The 23,209-nt window shown below is 43.4% G+C and overlaps 1 long non-coding RNA gene across 1 annotated transcript; it reads left to right on the top strand.

Moving 5' to 3' along the window:
• The first annotated feature begins 14,263 nt into the window (after positions 1 to 14,263).
• Positions 14,264 to 16,263, top strand: LOC123328245. The gene is made up of 2 exons (XR_006543063.2): positions 14,264 to 15,968; positions 16,063 to 16,263. It is a non-coding gene; the product is annotated as an uncharacterized LOC123328245 (long non-coding RNA).
• Positions 16,264 to 23,209: the final 6,946 nt, after the last annotated feature.

Raw genomic sequence — 23,209 nt, 5'->3', positions numbered from 1 at the left:
TTTTCCAATGAGTCAGTTCTTCAAATCAGGTGGCCAAAGTATTGGAGCTTCAGCTTCAGCATCAGTCCTTCCAATGAACATCCAAGACTGATCTCCTTTAGGATGGACTGGTTGGATCTCCTTGCAGTCCAAGGCACTCTCAAGAGTCTTCCCAACACCACAGTTCAAAAACATCAATTCTTCGGCACTCAGCTTTCTTCATAGTCCAACTCTCACACCCATACACTCTTTGCATGGTCCCAAACACTAACCTGCACATTGGTCCATCCTGATGGTCAGGATAGGCTAGTTACGCTACAGAACAGTCTTGCTCATACTACACATCCAAAGCAGACTGGCTGGGAGCTTCTGCATCCCAGAGTCTTTACATGAAGACAGAGGCTCTACTATCTTACCAAGTCAACATCTCAATGCAAAGTTTCAGGATTCACTACATCAAGGGAAGAGAGCATGGATGATTACAACACGGCTCTTAAATGCACTGCTCAGAAGTGACAGAAACCCATTCGTATTTTGTTGGCCAGAGCAAATCACATGGCCACACCTAACTTCAGGCCAATCCTCCCATGTGCCTGGAAGAAGAGAAGCAGAAATCTCAGTGAGCTCCAGTCACGTCTACAACAGTTTCCTTGTTCATCAGGAGCCGGACTGTCATCCTAGTACCCGCTCTGCCACTTGATGAGCTCAGTGACCTGCCCATACCTCTTAACCCCGCTGGTTCTACCTCCTCCTCTAAAGTGAGGGTTTGGGATAGATGGTCACCTCTCTGATTCTGTACCAGAACAAATTTATTACTTCTGCTAGATCTCAGAGCCCCACACTTCGGAGCAGGTCAGTGGGGTCAGCTCCAACTCGAGCGTGTGGCTCAGGCAAGACCGTGCAGGGCGCTGTGGAAATGGATTCATTTGTGCACACAACAGGGAAGCTGGTTCCAGTCTGCCAGTGCTTAGAGTTCTAAGAGAATCCACACAACCATGATGAATGTGTCAAGGATTCCGTGTCACAAAAGATACTTTGTTAACTCAGTTTGACAAAGGCATTTTAGCTTTAACTGCTTGTGACAGCAGCTTACTGTTTACTCATAAACGTGCCCCCCACACACACAGGTGTTTCCTATTTTATATCATAGATGTGTTTCTTCAAAAAAGGAGGTGTATAAACTACATGTTAAAAATATAGAATCACTGCAAGAGTTTATGAAAAACCTTTTAGTCAAAGAAAACCAATAAAAAAAGACTTTCAGAAAGGTTGAAAAGATTATCTATAGGTTTACCTTTTCTCTAAAATGGTCCCTGATGACACCCAGGGTTTCTGGCACAGGGCATAGAGTCCAAAGACAGTCAACAATATTTGGGAGCGACTGAATAAAACTCAGCTGTTCATCTGTGGCTGACTAGTATTTTCATAAACAGTGAAATGATACTTGACAGTACTTTCCAGTTATAAAGCCTCACATTTACCTGGGACAGGTAAGAGCATAAACTTCACTGTCAGGCTAGAACTTTGACCATGGCTGTTTGTTAGCAGCTGTAAGCCTGGACATCTTACCTCTCGGAACCCACATCTCTGAAATAAGAGCCATATCAGCTTCTCCCAGGTGGCAGAGTTGAGTTCAGTTCAGTCACTCAGGCGTGTCTGACTCTGACACCCCATAGACTGCAGCATGCCAGGCTTCCCTGTCCATCACCAACTCCCAGAGCTTGCTCTAACTCATGTCCATCGAGTTGCTGATGCCATCCAACCATCTCATCCTCTGTCGTCTCCTTCTCCTCTTGCCTTCAATCTTTCCCAGCATCAGGGGCTTTTCCAATGAGTCAGTTCTTCGCATCAGGTGGCTAAAATATTGGAACTTTAGCATAGTCCTTCCAATGAATATTCAGGACTGATTTCCTTTAGGACTGACTGGTTTGATCTCCTTGCACTCCAAGGGGCTAGCTTTGACTAGATGGACCTGTGTTGGCAAATTAATGTCTCTGCTTTTTAAGATACTGTCTAGGTTTGTCATAGTTTTTCTTCCAAGGAGCAAGTGTCTTTGAATTTCGTGGCTCCAGTCACCATCTGCAGTGATTTTGGATACACAAGAAAATAAAGCCTGTCACTGTTTCCACTGTTTCCCCATCTATTTGCCATGATGTGATGGGACTGGATGCCATGATCTTCATTTTTTGAATGTTGAGTTTTAAACCAGCTTTTTCACTCTCTTCTTCTACTTTCATCAAGAGGCTCTTTAGTTCCTCTTCACATTCTACCATAAGGGTGGTATCATCAGCATATCTGAGGTTACTGATATTTCTTCTGGCAATCTTGATTCCAGCTTGTGCTTCATCTAGCCTAACATTTTACATGATGTACTCTGCATATAAGTTAAACAAGTAGGGTGACAGCCTTTGTATAATCCTTTTCCAATTTGGAACCAGTCCATTATTCCATGTCTGGTTCTAACTGTTGCTTCTTGACCTGCACACAGATTTCTCAGGAGGCAGGTAAGGTGATATGGTATTCCCAACTCTTTAAGAATTTTCCATGGTTTGTTGTAATCCACATAGTCAAAGGCTTTGGCACAGTCAATAAAGCAGAAGTAGATGTTTTTCTGGAATTTTCTTGCTTTTTCTATGATCCAATGGATGTTGGAAATTTATCTCTGGTTCTTCTGCCTTTCTAAATCCAGCTTGAACATCTCGAAGTTCTCAGTTCACATACTGTTGAAGCCTAGTTTGGAGAATTTTGAGCATTACTTTGCTAGCATGTGAAAGTGCAACTGTGCATTAGTTTGAACATTCTTTGGCATTGCCTTTCTTTGGGATTGGAATGAAAACTGACCTTTTCCAGTCCTGTGGCCACTGCTGAGGTTTCCAAATTTGCTGGCATATTGAGTGCGGCACTTTCACAGCATCGTCTTTGAGGATTTGAAATAGCTCAATTGGAATTCCATCACCTCCACTAGTTTTGTTTGTAGTGATGCTTCCTAAGGCCCACTGGACTTCTCAATCCAAGATGTCTGGCTCTAGGTGAGTGATCACACTATTGTGGTTATCTGGGTCATGAAGATATTTTTTGTATAGTTCTTCTATGTATTCTTGCCACTTTTTCTTAGTATCTTCTGCTTCTGTTAGGTCCATACCATTTCTGTCCTTTATTGTGCCCATCTTTGCATGAAATGTTCCCTTGGTATCTCTAATTTTCTTGAAGAGATCTCTGGTCTTTCCCATTCTATTGTTTTCCTCTATTTCTTTGCACTGATCACTGAGGAAGGCTTTTATCTCTCCTTTCTACTCTTTGGAAGTCTGCATTCAGATAGGTAAATCTTTCCTTTTCTCTCTTTCCTTTTGCTTCTCTTCTTTTCTCTATTTGTAAGGCCTCCTCAGACAACCATTTTGCCTTTTTGCATTTCTTCTTCTTGGGGATGGTCTTGATCCCTGCCTCCTGTACAAAATGATGAACCTCCGTCCATAGTTCTTCAGGCGCTCTGTCTGTCAGATCTAATCCCTTGAATCTGTTTGTCACTTCCACTGTATAATCATAGGGATTTGATTTAGGTTATACCTGAATGGTCTAGTGGTCTTTCCTACTTTCTTGAATTTAAGTCTGAATTTTGCAATAAGGAGTTCATGATCTGAGCCTCAGTCAGCTTGCAAACTTGTTTTTGCTGACTGTATAGAGCTTTTCCATCTTCGGCTGCAAAGAATATAATCAATCTGATTTTGGTGTTGTCCATCTGGTGATGTCCAGAGTCTTTTCTTGTGTTGTTGGAAGAGGATGTTTGCTATGACCAGTGCATTCTCTTGGCAAAACTCTGTTAGCCTTTGCCCTGCTTCATTTTGTACTCCAGGGCCAAACTTGCTTGTTACTCCAGGTATCTCCTGCCTTCAATCTTTCCCAGCATCAGGGTCTTTTCCTATGAGTCAGTTCTTCCCATCAGGTGGCCAAAATATTGGCTTTTCAGCTTCAGCATCAGTCCTTCCAATGAATATTCAGGACTGATTTCCTTTAGGATGAACTGGTTAGATCTCCTTGCAGTCCAAGGGACTCTCAAGAGTCTTTTCCAACACCACAGTTCAAAACCATCAATTCTTTGGACTCAGCCTTGGAATTTCTTTATAGTCCAACTCTCACATTCATACAAAACTACTGGGAAAACCATAGCTTTGACTAGACGGACCTTTGTTAGAAAAGTAATGTCTCTGCTTTCTAATATGCTGTCTAGGTTGGTCATAGCTTTTCTTCCAAGGAACAAGCATCTTTTAATTTCATGGCTGCAGTCACCATCTGCAGTGATTTTGGAGCCCCCAAAAATAGTCTCTCACTGTTTCAAGTTGGTTAGTTTTCTGTGATTGTGGTTTTCATTCTGTCTGCCGTCTGATGGATAAGGATAAGAGGCTTATGGAAGCTTCCTGATGGGAGAGACTGACTGTGGGGGAAACTGGGTCTTGTTCTGACAGGTGGGGCCATGCTCAGTAAATCTTTAATCCAATTTTCTGTAGATGGGCAGGGCTGGGTTCCCTCCCTGTTGTTTTGTTTGAGGCCAAACCATGGTGGAGGTAAGGAAGGTAATGGCTGCCTCCTTCAGCAGGACTTGTGCAGCCACAGTTGTTTTCAGTGCCCCCGACCCCGCAGCAGGCTGCTGCCCACACCTCTGCCAGGGACTCTTGGACACTCACAGGCAGGTCTGGCTCAGTCTCTGGTGGGGACACTGCTCCTTTCTCCTGGCTCCTGGTGTGCACAAGGTTTTGTTTGTGCCCTCCAAGAGTCTGTTTCCCCAGGCCTATGGAAGTTCTGTAATCAAATCCCACTGGCCTTCAACATCTTCTCTGGGGGTTCTCAGTCTCTTTGCCGCATCCTCAGGTTGGGAAATCTGTTGTGGGTTCTAGAAGTTTCTTAACAGTGTGAGAATTTCTTTGGTATAATTGTTCTGCAGCCTGTGGGTCATCTGCTTGGTGGCTGTATGGTGGAGCTAATGGCAATCTCCTCTAAGAGGGCTTATGTCACATGCTGCGTGACCCAGGTCTGCTGCAGCCAGAGCCCCTGTGCCCACCATGATTTCTCTCCCTTTTCTGTGATGCAGGAAAGAGAAGTATCCTTATCCTCATTAGACAGAGGAGAAAGCCGAGGCCCAGAGAGACAGAGCGGCTTACCCAGCATCCTACAAACACAGGATCAGAGCCCTGACTTGTGATCAGCTCTTGCTAGCATACCACCTCACCAGCCCATGTGGGCAGGCAGATATCTGTAGAGACCGTGTAAATCACATGCCGTAGACCGGATGTGCTTGTTGTCGTGTGTATACTGTTTTGTGACTTTTGTGTCTTTCCACCTGGGCTAGTCACGCCCTGAGAGTCTTGTGCTCTCATTACCTCTGTCTCAGTGGTGGGTACGCTCAGTGCGTGCTTATCCACTAGTTGATTTTCCAGCTCTTGTAGATCCACCCAGCTAACTAGGACACAACAGCACATTTAATAATTAAGGGAAGAACTTGGTTTTCAGGAACTCTGCCATCAGACTGATAATTATAAAGGACATCGTAACTCATTTTAGGGTATGGAAGGAAAATAATAATACTGCCTAAAATGCTGAGATGATTAAGTGCTCTTCTTGCTCAGACACCCTCCTTCTTCCCTTTTGAGTGTCACTCAATAGTTGGTGATGACCCCGATGAGTATGCATTCCTAACAGATACAGACTGAGTACCTACTGGGTGGCAGGCATTGACCCATGATCCAGGTAATAATGATGAACAAGCATAACCCCTAACCTCATGGAGCTTATGGGAATATAAGACTGTCAACAAGTGAATATTTATAATTATAAATTATAATAAATGAAGGAAAAGAATGAGGAACAAAGAACGTAGCTGGGGGTCTAATTTAGTTCAGGAGTTAAGGAAAGCTCCCATGAGGAAGTGATAATCACAGTTGACCCATGAACAATATGGGGGTTAATCTGTGTATAACTTATAGTTGGCCCTCTGCATGCTTGTCTCTTCTGCATTCATGGATTCAACCAACCATAGACTGTGTGGTATTGTATAAGTGGATCCATGAAGTTCAAACCCATTTTGTTCAAGGGTCAACTGTACATTAAGATCTGAGAGAAATTGGCAGAAATCAGTCAGGCAAAAGGTGAGAGAAAGAGCATTCCAGGTAGAAGGACCAGTATTGTGGAAGCCGGGGGCTGGAAAGGGCTTGAAATGGAAATGACGTTAGGGAACCATTGCACAGGGAACTAGAGAGACAAGAGAGAAGGTGAGACCAAGAATTTGGTAGCACCAAATTCTTGTAGGCCATATCAAGTTGCAGGGCTTCCCTCATAGCTCAGTTGGTAAAGAATCTGCCTGCAATGTGGGAGACCCTGATTTGATTCCTGGGTCAGGAAGATCCCCTGGAGAAGGGAAAAGCTACCTACTCCAGTATTCTGGCCTGGAGAATTCCATGGTCTGTATAGTCCATAGGGTTGCAAAGAGTCAGACACAACTGAGCGACCTTCACTTTCAATTTCATATCAAGTTGCAATGGAAAAGTTATAAGCAGAAAAATCATATGCTTGAACTTATGTTAACAGATCTCTCTATTATTAAATAGAAAAATAAGTTCCATTTAAGAATGGGTTCAACCTAAAAGGGCAAATGCAGAAGTGAGGAGACTAGTTGGGAGATGTTGCCATTGTCCAGGTGAAGGGTAAGGTTGGCTTGGACTTGGTGGCAGTGAAAAGAAGAGACATGAATGAAATTGCAAAATAATTCAGAAACAGAATTGATGGGATGTGGTGGAGAATTTGATATGCATGGTGGGAGAGAGAAAGATGGCTCTCACATTTCTGGGTGTCTGGATTGATTTCCTAAGATTTTCAGGAAAATCTCTTATTCTGAGATAAACAGTGGGGATAGGAAGAGTTCAGGTCTGGCCATTTTGCATTTGAGAGGCCTCTGAGACATCCAAGAAGTCACTGGATATAAAAATTTGGAGCTTAACATATTTGGGGATCCTTGGCACCCAGGTACTATTAAAGTAATGGGTTGGTGAGATCACCTAGGGAGAGAACAGACCTCTGGACCAGTGAAGAAACTGAGGAGAAAACCAAAAGAGTGAAGTGTCACAGAAACAAAGAAACACTTCGTGCTTGGGAAGGAGGGGGTGGTCTGTTGCATCCTGGGAGGTGAGGCAGGATGAGACCTTAAATTATCACTAGGTTGGACCATATGGAAGTTGCTTGTGATGTTGACAAGAATGGATGGTGGAAGATGAAGCAGGAAGGAACCACAGAGACAAGAATGGGACCTGAGGAGAAGAAACAGCATTCCATGAACACCTCTGAGAAGCTTGAAGGAGAGTGGAGAGAGAAGAGCTTGAGGAGCACATGGGACCACAAAGTGAAAGTGAAAGTTGCTCCATTATGTCCGACTCTTTGAGACCCTGTGGACTATACAGTTCATGGAATTCTCCAGACCAGTATACTGAAGTGGGTAGCCTTTCCCTTCTCCAGGGGCTTTTTCTCAACCCAGGGATTGAACCCAGGTCTCCCACATTGCAGGTGACTCTTTACCAGCTGAGCCACCAGGGAAGCCCAAGAATACTGCAGTGGGTAGCTGATCCCTTCTCCAGCAGAGCTTCCCGACCCTGGAATCAAACTGTGGTCTTCTACATTGCAGGTGGATTCTTTGCCAGCTGAGCTACCAGGGAATCCCATATGGGACTGGAGAGAGAGCTGACTGGTTCTGCTTTATACTGCGCACTGTGGGAGCATGTCGGCATGCTGAGGGGGAGGGCACAGCAGGGACGGCAGGAGACAGTGTGCTGGAGTGAGCAGAGTGCCCATGTCCAGGCCACCAGGCACCACACTCTAACCAGCCCCAGGTTCTGCCTCCTCCCTGAGGCACTGAGAGGGGGGATTTCTCCAGAGCCTCTCGGCACTGGAGTCCTGTGAAGCAGGGGTCCCCAGCCCCTGGGCTGCAAACTGGTACCAGTCTGTGGCCTGTTAGGCACTGGGGCGCACAGCAGGAGGTGAGCAGTGGGCCAGTGGGCAAACCGTCTACTGCTGCGCCCCACTACTCCCCTTAGCATTATGATGATGCCTGCACCATCCCCCTGCACCCCACTGCTCTGGCAAAAACTGGCTTCCATGGAACTGATCCCTGGTGCTATAAGGTTGGGGACCGCTGCTGCAGAGCTTCTAACGGCCATTCAGAGAGAAACAGAGGCTCTTTCCCACTACCTGGAAGTGGAAGAAAGAGAAAGATGAGAGAGAGAAGGAGAGAAGGGGGAAGAGAGGAAGAGAATGGAACATGAAGATGGCCAGTCCTCCTCATGTCCAGGTGGTTGGGAAGCAGGGAACTGACCCCAATGATCTGGGGACCGTGACCAAAGGGCCATCTTCAAAGGGCCACGTTCTCCCACCAAACCCTAAGACGTGCCCAGACTCAGTCAGGAGGCTAGTTGTCAAGTCTTGGCTTTCCTTGCAGATCCTCAAAACTTGCCAGTCCAGAGAAATTTCCAGAGAGATAGCCAACATCCCAGAGCTGAGAAACCAGGCTTTCCCCTCCTTTTGCCTCCCAGCTCCCCACCTAGCTCTTGAGCCACAGATGGTTCCCACCAAATTTGTCATGTTTCCCATAGGCAAAGGTGGAGCAGAAGATAAAAAGGCTGGCCCCTTGCAAGATGCATTCACTCCCTGAGGCATGAGATTTGATTACCAGACTTTTAACACGCATGACAGCAAACGTTACTGTTTGCCACAGAATAATCTGGCCCCCTCTGAAATTCACCTACAATGTGACGATCTTTGACCCCAGAGGTAGGAAATGCCACAGGTTGACTTCATGCCACTTAACACTGCCGCCTCCTCTATAGCAACACAGTCTTTCTTGAAACACGAGACATCAAAACAAAGAAGTGCCTGATTCCTGGGAGTAAATATTACAGCTTACTGAAGCACTTGCTTACTTTATAAACCTGGCTAGCAATGACTCCGCAGAAGGCAATGGCGCCCCACTCCAGTCCTCTTGCCTGGAAAATCCCATGGACGGAGGAGCCTGGTGGGCTGCAGTCCATGGGGTCGCGAAGAGTCAGACACGACTGAGCGACTTGACTTTCACTTTTCACTTTCATGCACTGGAGAAGGAAATGGCAGCCCACTCCAGTGTTCTTGCCTGGAGAATCCCAGGGACGGGGGAGCCTGGTGGGCTGCCATCCTTGGGGTCGCACAGAGTCGGACACGACTGACGCGACTTAGCAGCAGCAGCAGCAGCAGCAATGACTGTCCGGTCTGTCACCTGCCCTTCCATTAGTGTTCTGCACACGAAGGGCCCTTTTTTTGTTGTTGTGATTGGCACCCTCAGATCATTGCTTTTATCACCTAAAAAAATTGGGGGTGGGGCGGGGGCTGCATGGTGTGGCACATGAGATCTTAGTTCCCTAACACAGGATCGAATCTGAGCCCGCTGCATTGGAAGTGTGCAGTCTTAACCACTGGACCACCAGGAGAGTCCCCACTGCTTCTAAAAGGCCATTGAAAAAGGAAAAAGAGAAAGCACCACCATTACTGATTAATACTCTTATTATCTTCCACAGCTTTCTCAGCTTTTTCTATGCTTACTACGAGACCAGAAAGAAATCTAAGTTTTTAGCCTTTAAGTCTGCTGTCCAGAATCTGACCATTTTTTAACTTTGGAGTGGTGGCAAGCTTGGAGGCAGTATCTGACACTTCTGGCTGAGGCGGGGGTTGGGGGGGGTGGTACACAAAACTAGAATTTAAAATGCAGGGGCCACCCTTTGACTTCTGTCTCTGGAAATCCAACGGCCACCTCCACTCTGCCTCTTCTAATACCCACCATACTCCTAAAACCCATTATCCAACGTAGTATCTTTTAAACTACTGACAGGGAGCCGCTCTGGAAGACTGTGCCCTCTGCTCCCCTTTCACCTCCCTGTGGGCTCCCTCCCAGACGGGTCTGCCCAGGCTGTGGGCAGCCTTGTTGCCCAGCTACACCTGGCACAGTGCTTCTGCTCTCTCACAAGGCCATTTCAAAACGCTCTCTCTTTACAATGGAAGCTTTAACTTGTGTTGAAACCCTGTCTTTCATTTGCTCTATGCAGCACTTGTCTCTCTGCGTAACATAAGCTAGACAGCGGTGGCACAGACGAAATAACAACTGAACATAATCATCTACTATGGAACCACTAATGAATAGTCTGCCTTTCAAGGGCTTTTTACAAACTCAGATATAAACGAGGATAAAGGGCAAGGCTGAGGAAGAGTCAATAGAACCTCACAATGTAAAGACTTAACCTCTGTCTCCATCAACTCATTAAATTTTTTTTATCACCAGCCAAAAGCTTTTCTACTTGTTGAGGGCTAAATATCTTGTCAAGTCACAGTTCCTGTTGGAAACTGTTAAGACATTTTGGAAATATGAAATCCACATAGTCATATAAATGTGTAATGAAAAGAAGCAATTTTGTTGTCACTAATTTTTAAAAATTACATAAAGATAGTATCTATGATTTATGCTGTTCCTGCTATCTTGACTAGTGTTTTTATTTCTTGGTATATTAGGTTAATGTTCAAGGCCCATGCTGTTTTCAGCTTGCAAAATTATGTCTAAGTGCTAACATAAGGGAAATCAAATCTTGTATTTTAGGCTGCCTTGTTTCCAATGACTGGAATCAACATATCCAACCATTTACACAATGCCTCCTTAATGTCAAAATAATGATGTTTATCCTCGTAATACTAGTTGAGGGCTTACTATGCCAGGCATTGTCCTAAATGCTTTGATACATTAGTTTTATCCTCATGATTACTCTGTGAGGTAGTAATATTAGTACCCCCTAATGGTGAGATAGGCTTCCCTGGTGGCTCAGACAGTAAAGCGTCTGCCTGCAATGTGGGAGACCAGGGTTCGATCCCCGGGGGGGGAAGATCCTCTGGAGAAGGAAATGGCAACCCTGGACTCCAGTACCTTTGCCTGGAAAATCCCATGGACAGAGGAGCCTGGTATGCTACAGTCCATGGGGTCGCAAAGAGTCGGACACGACTGAGCGACTTCACTTCACTTCACTAATGGTGAGATGAGGAAACTAAAGCCCCAGAGGATAACAAGTTGTCCATGAGAGAATTTACCTCCAGAACCTAGGCTTATCTTGACCAATATCCAACACTGCCTCCATCATGAAGAAATTATTGGTGACACATGGAGAAAACTGAAATTACCCCATCAATTAAATGATCAAAGGGGTTGATAGGGGATGAGGCCAGATTGGTAGAGCTTCCTCAGCTCTTCCCACTCAACATTTTAGGTTTCCAGTAGGGCCCTCTTTTAGAGACAACCTACACACCCTCTCCTCACACATCCCTAATGTGGTTCTGGAGGACCTTGATGTAGTTTTAATGACCCAGTTCCTCAGTTCCTGCTCTGTTCACAGGAGTTTGGGCTGGAGATGGGCCTGTTCATTATTTCATTTATGAGATGCTTGGATGTTGATGTGTAAGGACAGCCTGGGGAGCCAGAGGTTGAGTGTCCTGCTGAGGGGTGCTTTGCTGGCATGTGAAGCCCTGCAGGGACTCAGCTTGGCCAGCTTCACATCCTTAACCAGGGTCAGGCCTGAATGCAAAGCCTGAATGTTCCAGCTAGTACAACTTCACAAAACAAAACCATGCTGAAAATAAACAAAAACATCTCCCCTAAGAAACCTATTAATTTCTTACTTTACCTATAAAGTACTTTACTTTCTTTCTTTAACTATATGTAAAGTATCTTAGAATGAATATTTTAATCAGAACATAACTTTTATTATCTTCTAAAAACATGCCCCTTTTTACTGATACTCTAAGGCAACTTCGTAGGATTACTAGAAGCTCAAAACCAAATTTTGTAGGAGCTTCTGAGAGCTATAAAACCCTCTTAAAAAACACTTTATAAGACCTTCTGCAACATCCCCTAACTTTCAACAACTGAAAGTGCAGGGACTTCTTGGGGGGCAAAAGGCTATGTGTTGAGGTATCTAGAGCCATCCACACCATATTATTAATATTGTCTCCTACTGGGTAAGAGAGTCAAAGAAAGGTAAGAACCTGGTCACTGCCCATAGGCACCTGGTGGGGAAAACAGGCAGGCTTTCAGGACATAATGAGAGAACAGTTGCAACCAATACATAATCAGCAGTGTTTGGTTCTGACAAGGGATTCAGGATGAGAGGAGTACTTTAATCAGAGAAATTACTTAAAGACAGACATAGTAATATGCAATATTAGAGTGATTATTTTAAATAAAATATCTGTGTGGTAGCAAGAAAGCTGAATAATTTCACTTTCTATATGTGGGAAGTATATGTGTGTGCTCAGTCACTAAGTTGGGTCCAACTCTGTGACCTCATGTCCAACTCTGTAGCCTTCCAGGCTCCTCTGTCCATGGGATTTTCCAGGAATGGGTTACTATATCCTTCTCCAGAGGATCTTCCCAACCCAGGGATCAAACCCAAGTCTCCTACATTGGTAGGCAGATTCTTTACCACTGAGCCAGTATGGAAGCCCTTACAGGGTCAGTGGTTCCTAGTAAATCAAGTAAGGGCAATGGGAATATTTCTGTGTAACTCCAGGAAAGCTTATCTCCCTCTCTGGACCTCAATTCCCTCTTTATAAAAGTCAGGGTTAAACTGGAAGATTCTGTGGGTCTCCGCCAGCTCTAACATCCCATGGTAAGACTATGTCTCCACACACAGCAGTAGAACAGATCTTCAAACTGTCCAACTTTTGGAAGGATCTTCCCTGGTGGCTCAGAGGTTTAAGTGTCTGTCTGCAATGTGGGAGACCCGGGTTCGATCCTTGGGTCGGGAAGATCCCCTGGAGAAGGAAATGGCAACCCACTCCAGTATTCTTGCCTGGGAAATCCCATGGATGGAGGAGCCTGGTGGCCTACAGTCCACAGGGTCGCAAAGAGTCAGACACGACTGAGCGACTTCACTTTCACTTCACTCAGCAGGGGAGGCTTCCCAGGCAGCACAGTGGTTAAAAAATCCAGCCACCAATGCATGAGATGAGGGTTCAGTCTCTGAGTTAGAAAGATCCCCTGAAGGAGGAAATGGCAACCCAATCTAATATTCTTTGACGGGAAAATTTCATGGACAGAGGAGCCTGGTGGGTGACAGTCCATGGGGCTGCAAAGAATAGGACAATTCTGAGCAACTGAGTAGTGCTCACAGCAGGGGAGGGGGTGCCCTGACTACCCCCTGAGGGAGGCAAGTGACGAGGTACCTGAAGTTCCTGTGGTATTCATACAATGCTCAGAGCAACCTTTTCTTATCTTGGCGCATCATCTCTGAAGGGCTTCATGCAGCTTCAGGAAAATGGTATCTCTCACTTCTGCTAATTCTGAATCCGAGCAACATCTTTACCCTCTCTCTAACTTTTAAGTTATTTGATGGAGTTGAATAATTTCCATTCTAGACTCATATGCTCTCATTTATCTATTTCCCTAGGATCTCTATTTCTTTCTCATGTTTAGATTAAGTTACTCACTCAATTTTACTATCATTCACTCTCTAGTTGATTAAATCCTAAATTTTATCATCAGAGTATTTTCAGGAGATAAGATGTTATAAAATTTAAAGTAATTTTTAATTAACATCATAATATGCTCATAATTGCATTTTCTAGAAAAGTCTTTAAACTTATGGAATCATTGTAGAAAGCAGAGTTTGAACCCAAATACTTATCACTGGACTTTCTGAAGATACATGATAGATTTCTCACCTTAATTAATTGTGTTTTGTAGCTGCTTTTTTTTGGAGAAGGCAATGTCACCCCACTCCAGTACTCTTGCCTGGAAAATCCCACGGATGGAGGAGCCTCGTAGGCTGCAGTCCATGGGGTCGTGGAGAGTCGGACACAACTGAGGGACTTCGCTTTCACTTTTCACTTTCACGCATTGGAGAGGGAGATGGCAACCCACTCCAGTGTTCTTGCCTGGAGAATCCCAGGGACGGGGGAGCCTGGTGGGCTGCCGTCTATGGGGTCGCGCAGAGTCGGACACGACCGAAGTGATTTAGCAGCAGCAGGAGAAATCATATTGATGCATTCAGACATTTCTCAAGTATAGTCCAAGTAATACCATACCAACAGAGAATGGGAGAGGATGGCTTAGGCATAGAGCATGTTCCTAAGCTCCATGGTAGTTTGTATGATACTGAGAAACAAGTGTCTAGAATTAATTAATTAAAATAATTATCACATGGTTAATGCACAGGTCTCTGTCATGTTAGCTTACTATACTAAAACAATCTTTATTTTTAACTAAACACAAAAGTCATAGACTATGGTTCCTCATAACACCCCTTTTGGACAGAAACTTTACTTAGTTATTCAGTCTAACAGCTTAATTGCTTCTGAAGATGTTTACATGGTCTCCGGAAAAGTCTCGAGTATGCCCTAGGGCAGATGGGCCCAAACCAATTTGGCTTTTATGACTGGCTTCAAGGGCCAAGAAAGAAAACATGAAGTCAATCCAAAAGTTGCTTCATATGTTAGTAAATTAACTTCACCAGTCAAATGGGTTAAAACCATCAAACCAGTTCAGGTTTGTGGACAATCTTCATTTAAATCCAAGTAGCCCAACATTCTCATCCCTTCAAACCACAACAGAGCTCAGCTCAGGCTGGAGCAGACCTCCGAGACTGAACAGCTTGCCTAACCCAGAAGCCCGTTCACTAGCAGAAACAGCACAGGGAAGCCAGGGCCCCAGGCACCATCAGGACTGGGACTCCAAGGGGCACCTTTTGATTTGCAGGAGTGAGTTGCTAGGGGAGGTGAGACGCTCTGAATCTTAACATCTCTACTCAGTGGATATTTTCCAAACAAATGCTCTTTTCTCTTGCACAGTAATAATTCCACATCTGTTCTATATATTCTTGAACAATCACACCTGTTAACACTTTGCCATCACAAGAAAAGCCCTGAAAAGGTGAGGGGAGAACCTATTGAATTTATTTGTGCTTTTAGTGATTTCTGAGAGAAAGGTGGTATTGCAGCCATCCATTAGAGCCATGTACTGTAGTAAAGCTAAAAGTCTGTCACACAAAAGAACCACCTGTAGCCACTCTTTCGAAAGGAAAGTCCTTGGCAAACAATGGCCCGAGTGAACCAGTTTAATCAGGCAGGAGTCAAGATCACTGAGACATAAATTAAGCATTCATCCTTGAGTAGCAGCCAAGCAGCCAAAGCCCCCATAATCCCAATTAATCCCATTTTGTGTGGTTGCCCTTGGGCCAAGGGCAGAGGGGAAGGGAATCTGCGCATGCTGGTTCCGCCTCAGCTCTTCACCTGCACAGGGGTGGGTCGTAATAAAGGAGGGCTCCTGTCCTGGCGCTGCTGCACTCAGAGCACCCCCCCTCCTTCAGCATCTGCGAACTGTCAGCAGAACTTTCCTCAAGGACACCCTGCACTTTCAGAGAGTCAGATGCTCGGGCTCCTCCGAAGACAGACATGACTCTGTCTCATTCTCCTTTGTCTGTTCAATGGCACTGACTTCCTATCCCTACTCCTGCGGTCAGATGGAGTGAACGAACGTCTCACAAGCCCCCTGGAACTCATTTCTGCCGATTGATACTCTGTTTTGGAGGAGAAGTTGACCAGTTTCCCAGGAACAGGAAATTTCCCTCCAGAGAGCAGCTGTTGTGTCCACAGACAGAATCAGCTCATGAGGCTGCTGCTTACCTCTCTTGCTCCTGGTGGGAAGGAAACTCAGTATCTCTGCAAACAAGTCCTCACCTTTGTTGCAGTCACTGTGCTCAGGCCCCCAAGTCCCTTCCCATTTTACCAGAAGCTGCTCCAGACACCAGCGAAGTAGAAATGGCTCTGTGGTAGCTGACCAGCCAATAAAAGTCTTCCCTGCTTCTTTGGACATCTAGCAGGCCCCAGGTCCCAGCTCTCCTTGTAGTCGTGGGGAGGAAGATGACATACAGCTGGGTTCTCTCCAGCAGAACGTGAGTGCAGATGGCGTCCACCGCTTCTTGCTTTGGCCCACATAATCCTCCCGGACATACTCCTTCATGCTCATTCCTCTTTTCTGGCTGACAGAGATGGAAATGCACCGCCTTAACTCTCCTGTCCTGTATTCTCCTGGAAGCCAAGTTTTAAAGATGGCAATGTCACCAGCAGCCCGAGTCCCAGAATGGCAACATGGCACAGAATCACATTTCCTTTGCTTTTTCCAGCAATACTTTTCCAACTCTACTGTACTGTTAGGAGCAAAAAATAAACTTCCATTGTGTTGAGCAATTCTATGGGTCTGTTTATTACTGTCTGTTTATAATCTACTCTAACCATACAGGCTCAAAACACGTCAGCTTCTGGAAACTCTACAGGTCTCTATCACTGGACCACTGATTTCTGGCCCAGGGTCAGGAGAAAGGGAAGAGAGGGTATGAGGGCTCCTCGACACCACCCTAATTTTTCAACCCTCAGCTTCAGCAATTCCCTGATGGTAATAGTCCTATATTCTAGTAACTCTGTCCACATCATTCTCACCCTGTAGGTGAGCCTTTAGATTCTTGATCCTGATGGCGGGCTGGGCTCTGAGGTTCTTCTAAGCTGGAGGTACCGGTCTTTGTGGTTCCAGCTCACCTGAGTCACTTGTGGCTCAGGCTTATGAGCCAAGCCCACCAAAGGTGATGGAGAAGTAAGCCCTGGCTTTTTTGGAAATTAGAGCTGAGAAGAAATCTGCATGAATCTCACTGCTGGGAAGAAAGGAAAGCACGGAAATTTTCCACTCTAAGTCACATTTAAGGAGAAGGAGAGTCTGTGGGCCCTTTTTAAACTGCAGTGAGTCCTTGTCACTTAATGTTTTTGTTTCTTGAGTCGTGTCAAGTTTAATTTCCAGAATTTCAGTTAATTGTTTAAAAATAAATTTGATGAGAAGACCATAATTCAAAAAGACACATGCACCCCAATGTTCACTGCAACACTATTTACAACAGCCAGGACATGTAAGCAACCTAAATCTCCATTGACAGATGAATGAATAAAGAAGATGTGATACATTACTCTATTTAAAACGGATAACCAACAAGAATCTACTGTATAACACATGGAACTGTTCAATGTTATGTGGCAGTCTTGATGGGAGGGGAGTTTGGGGGAGAATGGATACACATATATGTATGGCTGAATCCCTTCGCTATTCACCTGAAACTACCACATTATTAATCAGCTATACTCCAATACAAAATAAAAAGTGTTTTAAAAAAGATGTAGTCCATATATACAATGGAATATTACTTAGCCATAAAAAGGAACAAAATTGGATCATTTGTAGTGATGTGGATGAACCTAGAGTCTGTCATACAGAGTAAAGAGAAAAGGGAAAGAGAAAAGCAAATATTGCATTTTAACATACATATATGGAATCTAGAAATATGATACAGATGAATAGAGACACAGGAATTTGCAGGGCAACAATACAGACACAGACATAGAGAATGGACAAGGACATAAAGGGGGAAAGGAAGGGTGGAAAGAATTGGAGGAGCGGCACTGACATATATATATACTGCCATGTGTAAAATATACAGCTAGTGGGAAGCTGCTGTAGAGCACAAGGAGCTCAGCCTGGTGCTCTGTGATGACCTGGAGCGGTGGAGTAGATGGAAGGGAGGCGCAAGAGGGATGAGATATATGTATACATATAGCTGATTCACTTTATTGTACAGTAAAGACTGGTACAACATTGTAAAGCAACTATATTCCAATAATAAAACAAAATAAATGTCTAAAAAATAAATCTAATAAAAATAATGTCCCTTATTTTTGAAGATACTAAACATTAAATGTTTTTAGAAGAAATAGAAAATAGTGCTCTTATTTTCATGACCAATACACGGTGTAGCAAGAGATTGGCCTCAAGGATTTAATTAGCATTTGAACTGTGGTGTTGGAGAAGACTTGAGAGTCCCTTGGACGGCAAGGAGATCCAATCAGTCCATCCTAAAGGAGATCAGTCCTAGGTGTTCACTGGAAGGACTGATGTTGAAGCTGAAACTCCAATACTTTGGCCACCTCATGCGAAGAGTTGACTCATTGGAAAAGACCCTGATGCTGGGAGGGATTGGGGGCAGGAGGAGAAGGGGACAACAGAGGATGAGATGGCTGGATGGCATCACTGACTCGATGGACGTGTGTTTGGGTAAACTCCTGGAGCTGGTGTTGGACAGGGAGGCCTGGTGTGCTGCGATTCATGGGGTTGCAAAGAATTGGACACGACTGAGCAACTGAACTGAACTGAAAGCATAATTTCTCAAATGAAAGAGGAGGTCAGAAGATCTATTTTAATCAGGGACTTCACAAGTGAGGGGGACACTCCTGGGGGTACAAAAATATTTAAATACCTTGAATTTCTATTTAGTGTATATCTTATATATTGAAAATTTCTATTTTGGAATATATGTTATGATGCATATGATATGTTAGTTTCGATATAGGACCAGTATATCATTTATGCATAAGTAAAATATGTCTACGCAAAAGGCTGCTCAAAAATCCTTTGCTGATAGGAGTGCATGAAAGAACACTCTCTGGAAAGATGTAAGAAGAGCCATGTTTTTTGGTCCTCTGTTTGCCTTCAACTGTTAGTTTCTGTGGCCTAAAATTCTGCTTTGGTCTTCTTCTTCTTTTGGCTGCAAGGTATGTGGGATCTTAGTGCCTTGACCAGGGATCAAGCCTGTACCCGCTGTATTGGAAGCGCAAAGTCTTAACCACTTGATCACCAAGGAAGTCCCTGGTCTTCTTTTCTTCTTACTCAAGTTGCACTTTCTGTGTAAGAAACCAACTCACATAGTTGTAATTGCTATCACTATGGAAAAAAGGGCAAGACTCTCTCTCCAGACCAGATTACGCTCCTGAGCAATCTTCAAATCCAATTGCCCACAGAGCATATTCTATCAGTATGGGCCCAATAAACGTACTCTCTCCCCCACACTCAAATTGAGCTCAATTCTTCCAGCCCTCCTCATTTAAAACCTGCTCTTTTTATTACATTCCTCATTCTTGTCTATAATTCACATGATCACCCTAGCTAGAAATATGGTAGTTATATGAGATTTTTCCCCCCTCTCTTGCATTTTACATTCTTAATTTTTACTTTTCTATTATCTCTAAATGTCTCCATGTTTTAGTTTTCTATGTATCAATATGGATAAAACTCACAAACATAATATAAAAACAGTTGCAAAAGATGCATAGTTTGATAGACAAAGCTCTAAATAGAGGAAATGGTATATATTGCTAATGGACACATACTTACATCTAAAACTAAAAATCATGCATGGAAATAATGTATCCAACCTCAGGACAGGACTGCCTCTAAAGAGGGATGAAGAGAGGAGAAACTGAGGAATGAGGCTACTTTTTTTAAAAAAAGGAAGCAACATTTTGATTTATATTAAAGCTGGGTAGTGATCACATGAGTGTCAGTTGTTATACTATTCTATGAACTTTTCTGTATGTTTGAGATATTTCATAATTCAAATTGTTTTAAAAGAAAAACTCCTAATTCCTCTCCTCACCTCCCTGTGTTTATGTGTGTATTAGTTGCTCAGTCATGTCCAACTCTTTGCAACCCCATGGATCGCAGCTCGCCAGGCTCCTCTAACCTTCCTGCCCATGGCCAAAGAGCCTAGTTCAAAGCTCTTGGTATTTCACTACGATTTTCTTCGATTTCCTCACTGATTTCCCAGCCTCCTTTTCACTCTTCTTTAATTTGTCCATTACATGCAGATTAAAAAAAAAAAAAAAACCCTAAAATGAAAATTGGGGTATATATACCTCTTGTGATGAAGGGTTTTATATCAGTTAGAAAGTAACATAAAATGCTGAATAGCAAACAAGCACAAAAATCTCAGATGTATGCGACAGTAAGCATTTATTTGGCCTATGGATACTGAAATCTGCTGAAGGGTTTTGCTGACCTAGGCTGGGCTTCAGGGATGGGTTGGCTCTGGTCCACATGGCTCTTACTTCACAAGCCTGAGCATGGCCTTCTCATGATAATGGCAGAGATACAAGTAGGGAAATGGAAAGACAAGACCTACACTTGAAGCACATACACCATCACCTACACTTCACTCTATTGGCCAAAACAGATTTCCTAAAGGAAATCAGTCCTGAATATTCACTGGGAGGACTGATGCTGAAGCTGAAGCTCCAATACTTTGGCCACCTCATGCGAAGAGTTGACTCATTGGAAAAGACTCTGATACTGAGAGGGATTGGGGGCAGGAGGAGAAGGGGACAACAGAGGATGAGATGGCTGGATGGCATCACGGACTCGATGGACGTGAGTTTGAGTAAACTCCAGGAGTTGGTGATAGACAGGGAGGCCTGGTATGCTACAGTTCTTGGGGTCGCAAAGAGTCAGACACAACTGAGCAACTAACTGAACTTAAAACCAGACACCTGGCCAAACCCAAAGTCAAGATGTAGTGAAATTTACTTTATATCTTTATTTGGTAAGAACTGCAAACTCACATGGTAAAGAATGTGGATACACAGAGTGGTAAAGAATTTGGGCCAATAGCATAGTTTTTTCATAGATCCTAGCATTTAAGGATAAATTTTCTTCTCTGAGTGAGGCACAGACAATACTCTATGAGGCTTCCTGAGCCACTTCCCCAGCCTCAGAGGCTGCTTCTGTACCCCCTGTGGTCAGGTCAGTATGAACTATCTGCACGCCCCTGAATGTGTACTGATATTTCTTCTCTCTCTGCCTCTGTATGTTATTCCTTCTGTCTTCACCAGGCACGTGCCCTTTGTTCTTCATAGCCTTCATATACTCTGATCTTTTCTTTTTTAGTATATCTGGAAATCGCCCACTATCTCTTTTTTGAAATTAATACGTTTATTTATGGCTGCACTGGGTCTTTGCTGCTGCTCGCAGGCTTTCTCTAGCTGCAGTGAGCAGGGGCTTTTCCTTCTTGTGGTGTGCAGGTTTCTCATTGCAATGGCTTCTCGTTGCGGAGCACAGGCTCTACGTGCGTGGGCTTAGTAGTTGTGGCCACGTGGGCTTAGCTGCCCCACAGCCTGTGAAATCTTCCCAGGCCAGTAAAAGAAACTGTGTCCCCTGCATTGGCAGGTGGATTCTTAACCACTGGACCACCAGGGAAGTTTAATTCAGATCTTCTTGACCAACCCCTTCCCAGGGAGACCAGTTTTCATCGTCCACCTTCACCCCAGCAAACGGGCATACCCCTTCTATTTTCATTGGTCATGGAACTAGATCCAGTACTCCACAATGAAGATCAAAGGTCCCACATGCTTCAAAAGACCCAGCAGAGCCAAACAAATAAATAAAAATAACTATTAAAATGGCTAAGATGGTAAATTTTTTTAAAAGGCACGACAAAGGATTTACACATTCAAGAAAGAGCTAATTACAGTTTTAACAAATGGTTTACTACCACCAAGAGAAAGCACTAGTTGCTTTGTCTGCTTCCATTTCGAATTTTCTTAAATTCAGGAAAATGTGTGAAATGACTTTACATCAGTATCATTTGTTGCAAAGCAGAGTTCATTTGGGTGGTCCTGGCAAAGGGACTGTTCATCAGTGGTGTGAATGTACACTAGAAGACACTTGATTTGAAATTCATAATTGAAATGTTATGAGCAGTTTAGCATATGGATCCTTCACATTCACTTAATTGCCAGTTTAGTAATAATTTTATGTAACGAGGCATTATTAATAATACGTGAAATACTAAATTGACATAATGCCCTAAAAACGTAATATGACATTTGCCACTGAAAGAGTATTATGATTCTAGGTGTCTTTACTATGATTTCCAAAACATATGCAATATTAGATAAAATATTAAATTAATCCTTACAAATAGCTCGGTTATGAAGTACTTCAATGCATTCTCCAAGTTATAATCTATTTATTTTTTTTTTTAAACAAAACGTGCAAAACCTTGTCCTTGTGGACTGGCACGGCCGCTGTGGCTTGATGCTCCCATCCCACTGGATGACTGACATCTTGCTCCTCTGTGGCTGAGGTGGCATCTGATTCACCAGGAGGAGGAAGTGAGACAGTAAAGTCTAGAGGTTTGTCCCAGCTCAAGCACTTAGTAGAAAGAGAGAAGTGAAAGTCACTCAGTCGTGTCCAACTCTGCGACCCCATGGACTGTAGCCCACCAGGCTCCTCTGTCCATGGAATTCTCCAGGCAAGAATACTGGAGTGGGTTGCCATGCCCTCCTCCAGGGGATCTTCCCAACCTAGGGACTGATCCCAGGTCTCCAGCCTGCTAGAGGATTCTTTACTGTCTGAGCTACCAAGGAAACCCCCCAAAAAAGAGGGAAGCAGAAGCCAAATGCTCTCTATTGACAGACTCCTCAAAGTTTCATCACTCCTCAGGGACTTCAAAATACCTCAATACAGTTTCTAAAACCTTTAACCTGGGGCCATGATTATCATTTGCGAGGCCTGAGGGGAAGAGTACAAATGGAGACTCATACACTGTTTATGTAAAGTTACAAGGGAAGCAAACAAACAACTAAAATGTGATCCTTTCTACTCTGACAAGTCTGTCAGAAGGACAAAATGGCAAAATATGTAAAAAGCCTTGGTTTTTATATGACTTAAAGTCAGGTAAAATGTAAAATACCAAAAACAACTAACGCTGTATTATGTATGGCTCTGCTGTTCACTTGAAACTATCACATCATTAACTGGCTATACCTCAATAAAAAATTAAAAGTTAAAAAAAATTAACCCTGATTACTACTTTATTATTGCTATTCCACTATTGGGATATGGATGAGTAATGAAATAAAAAACATATGCAATTCATAAAAAATTACAGTTCAGCCCATAAAATTTGTTTTTCTTGATTTTATAATATCTTAGCAAAATTTCTAAAGAGCTGTTATAATCAACATTTTAATATTTCTTGTGTTCTATTGACAGTAATAATCTAAATAAGTAAAAAATAGAATGTCATTGTAGGCAGATGGAAATTCTAATATACTTTGATAATATATATTAAATGTAAAAACTCATATTTTTCATATATTTTTCAAAAATTTCTCTTCTAAAATATTCAAAATTATGTATTAAACTTAAAAGGTGGAATGAAAATCATAATTGATAACCACTAACATTTCAATCCATTTAAATAATGTTGAAAATTTTAATTTAACCTTTTGAAATTTTAATTAAATCTTATAAGTATTTTAT

The sequence above is a fragment of the Bubalus bubalis genome, chromosome 11, assembly GCF_019923935.1.
Source record: "Bubalus bubalis isolate 160015118507 breed Murrah chromosome 11, NDDB_SH_1, whole genome shotgun sequence".
In the NCBI taxonomy this organism is placed as follows: Eukaryota; Metazoa; Chordata; class Mammalia; order Artiodactyla; family Bovidae; genus Bubalus; species Bubalus bubalis.
The sequence above is the reverse complement of the archived record's forward strand: the minus strand, read 5'-3'. Positions and strand labels throughout refer to the sequence as shown.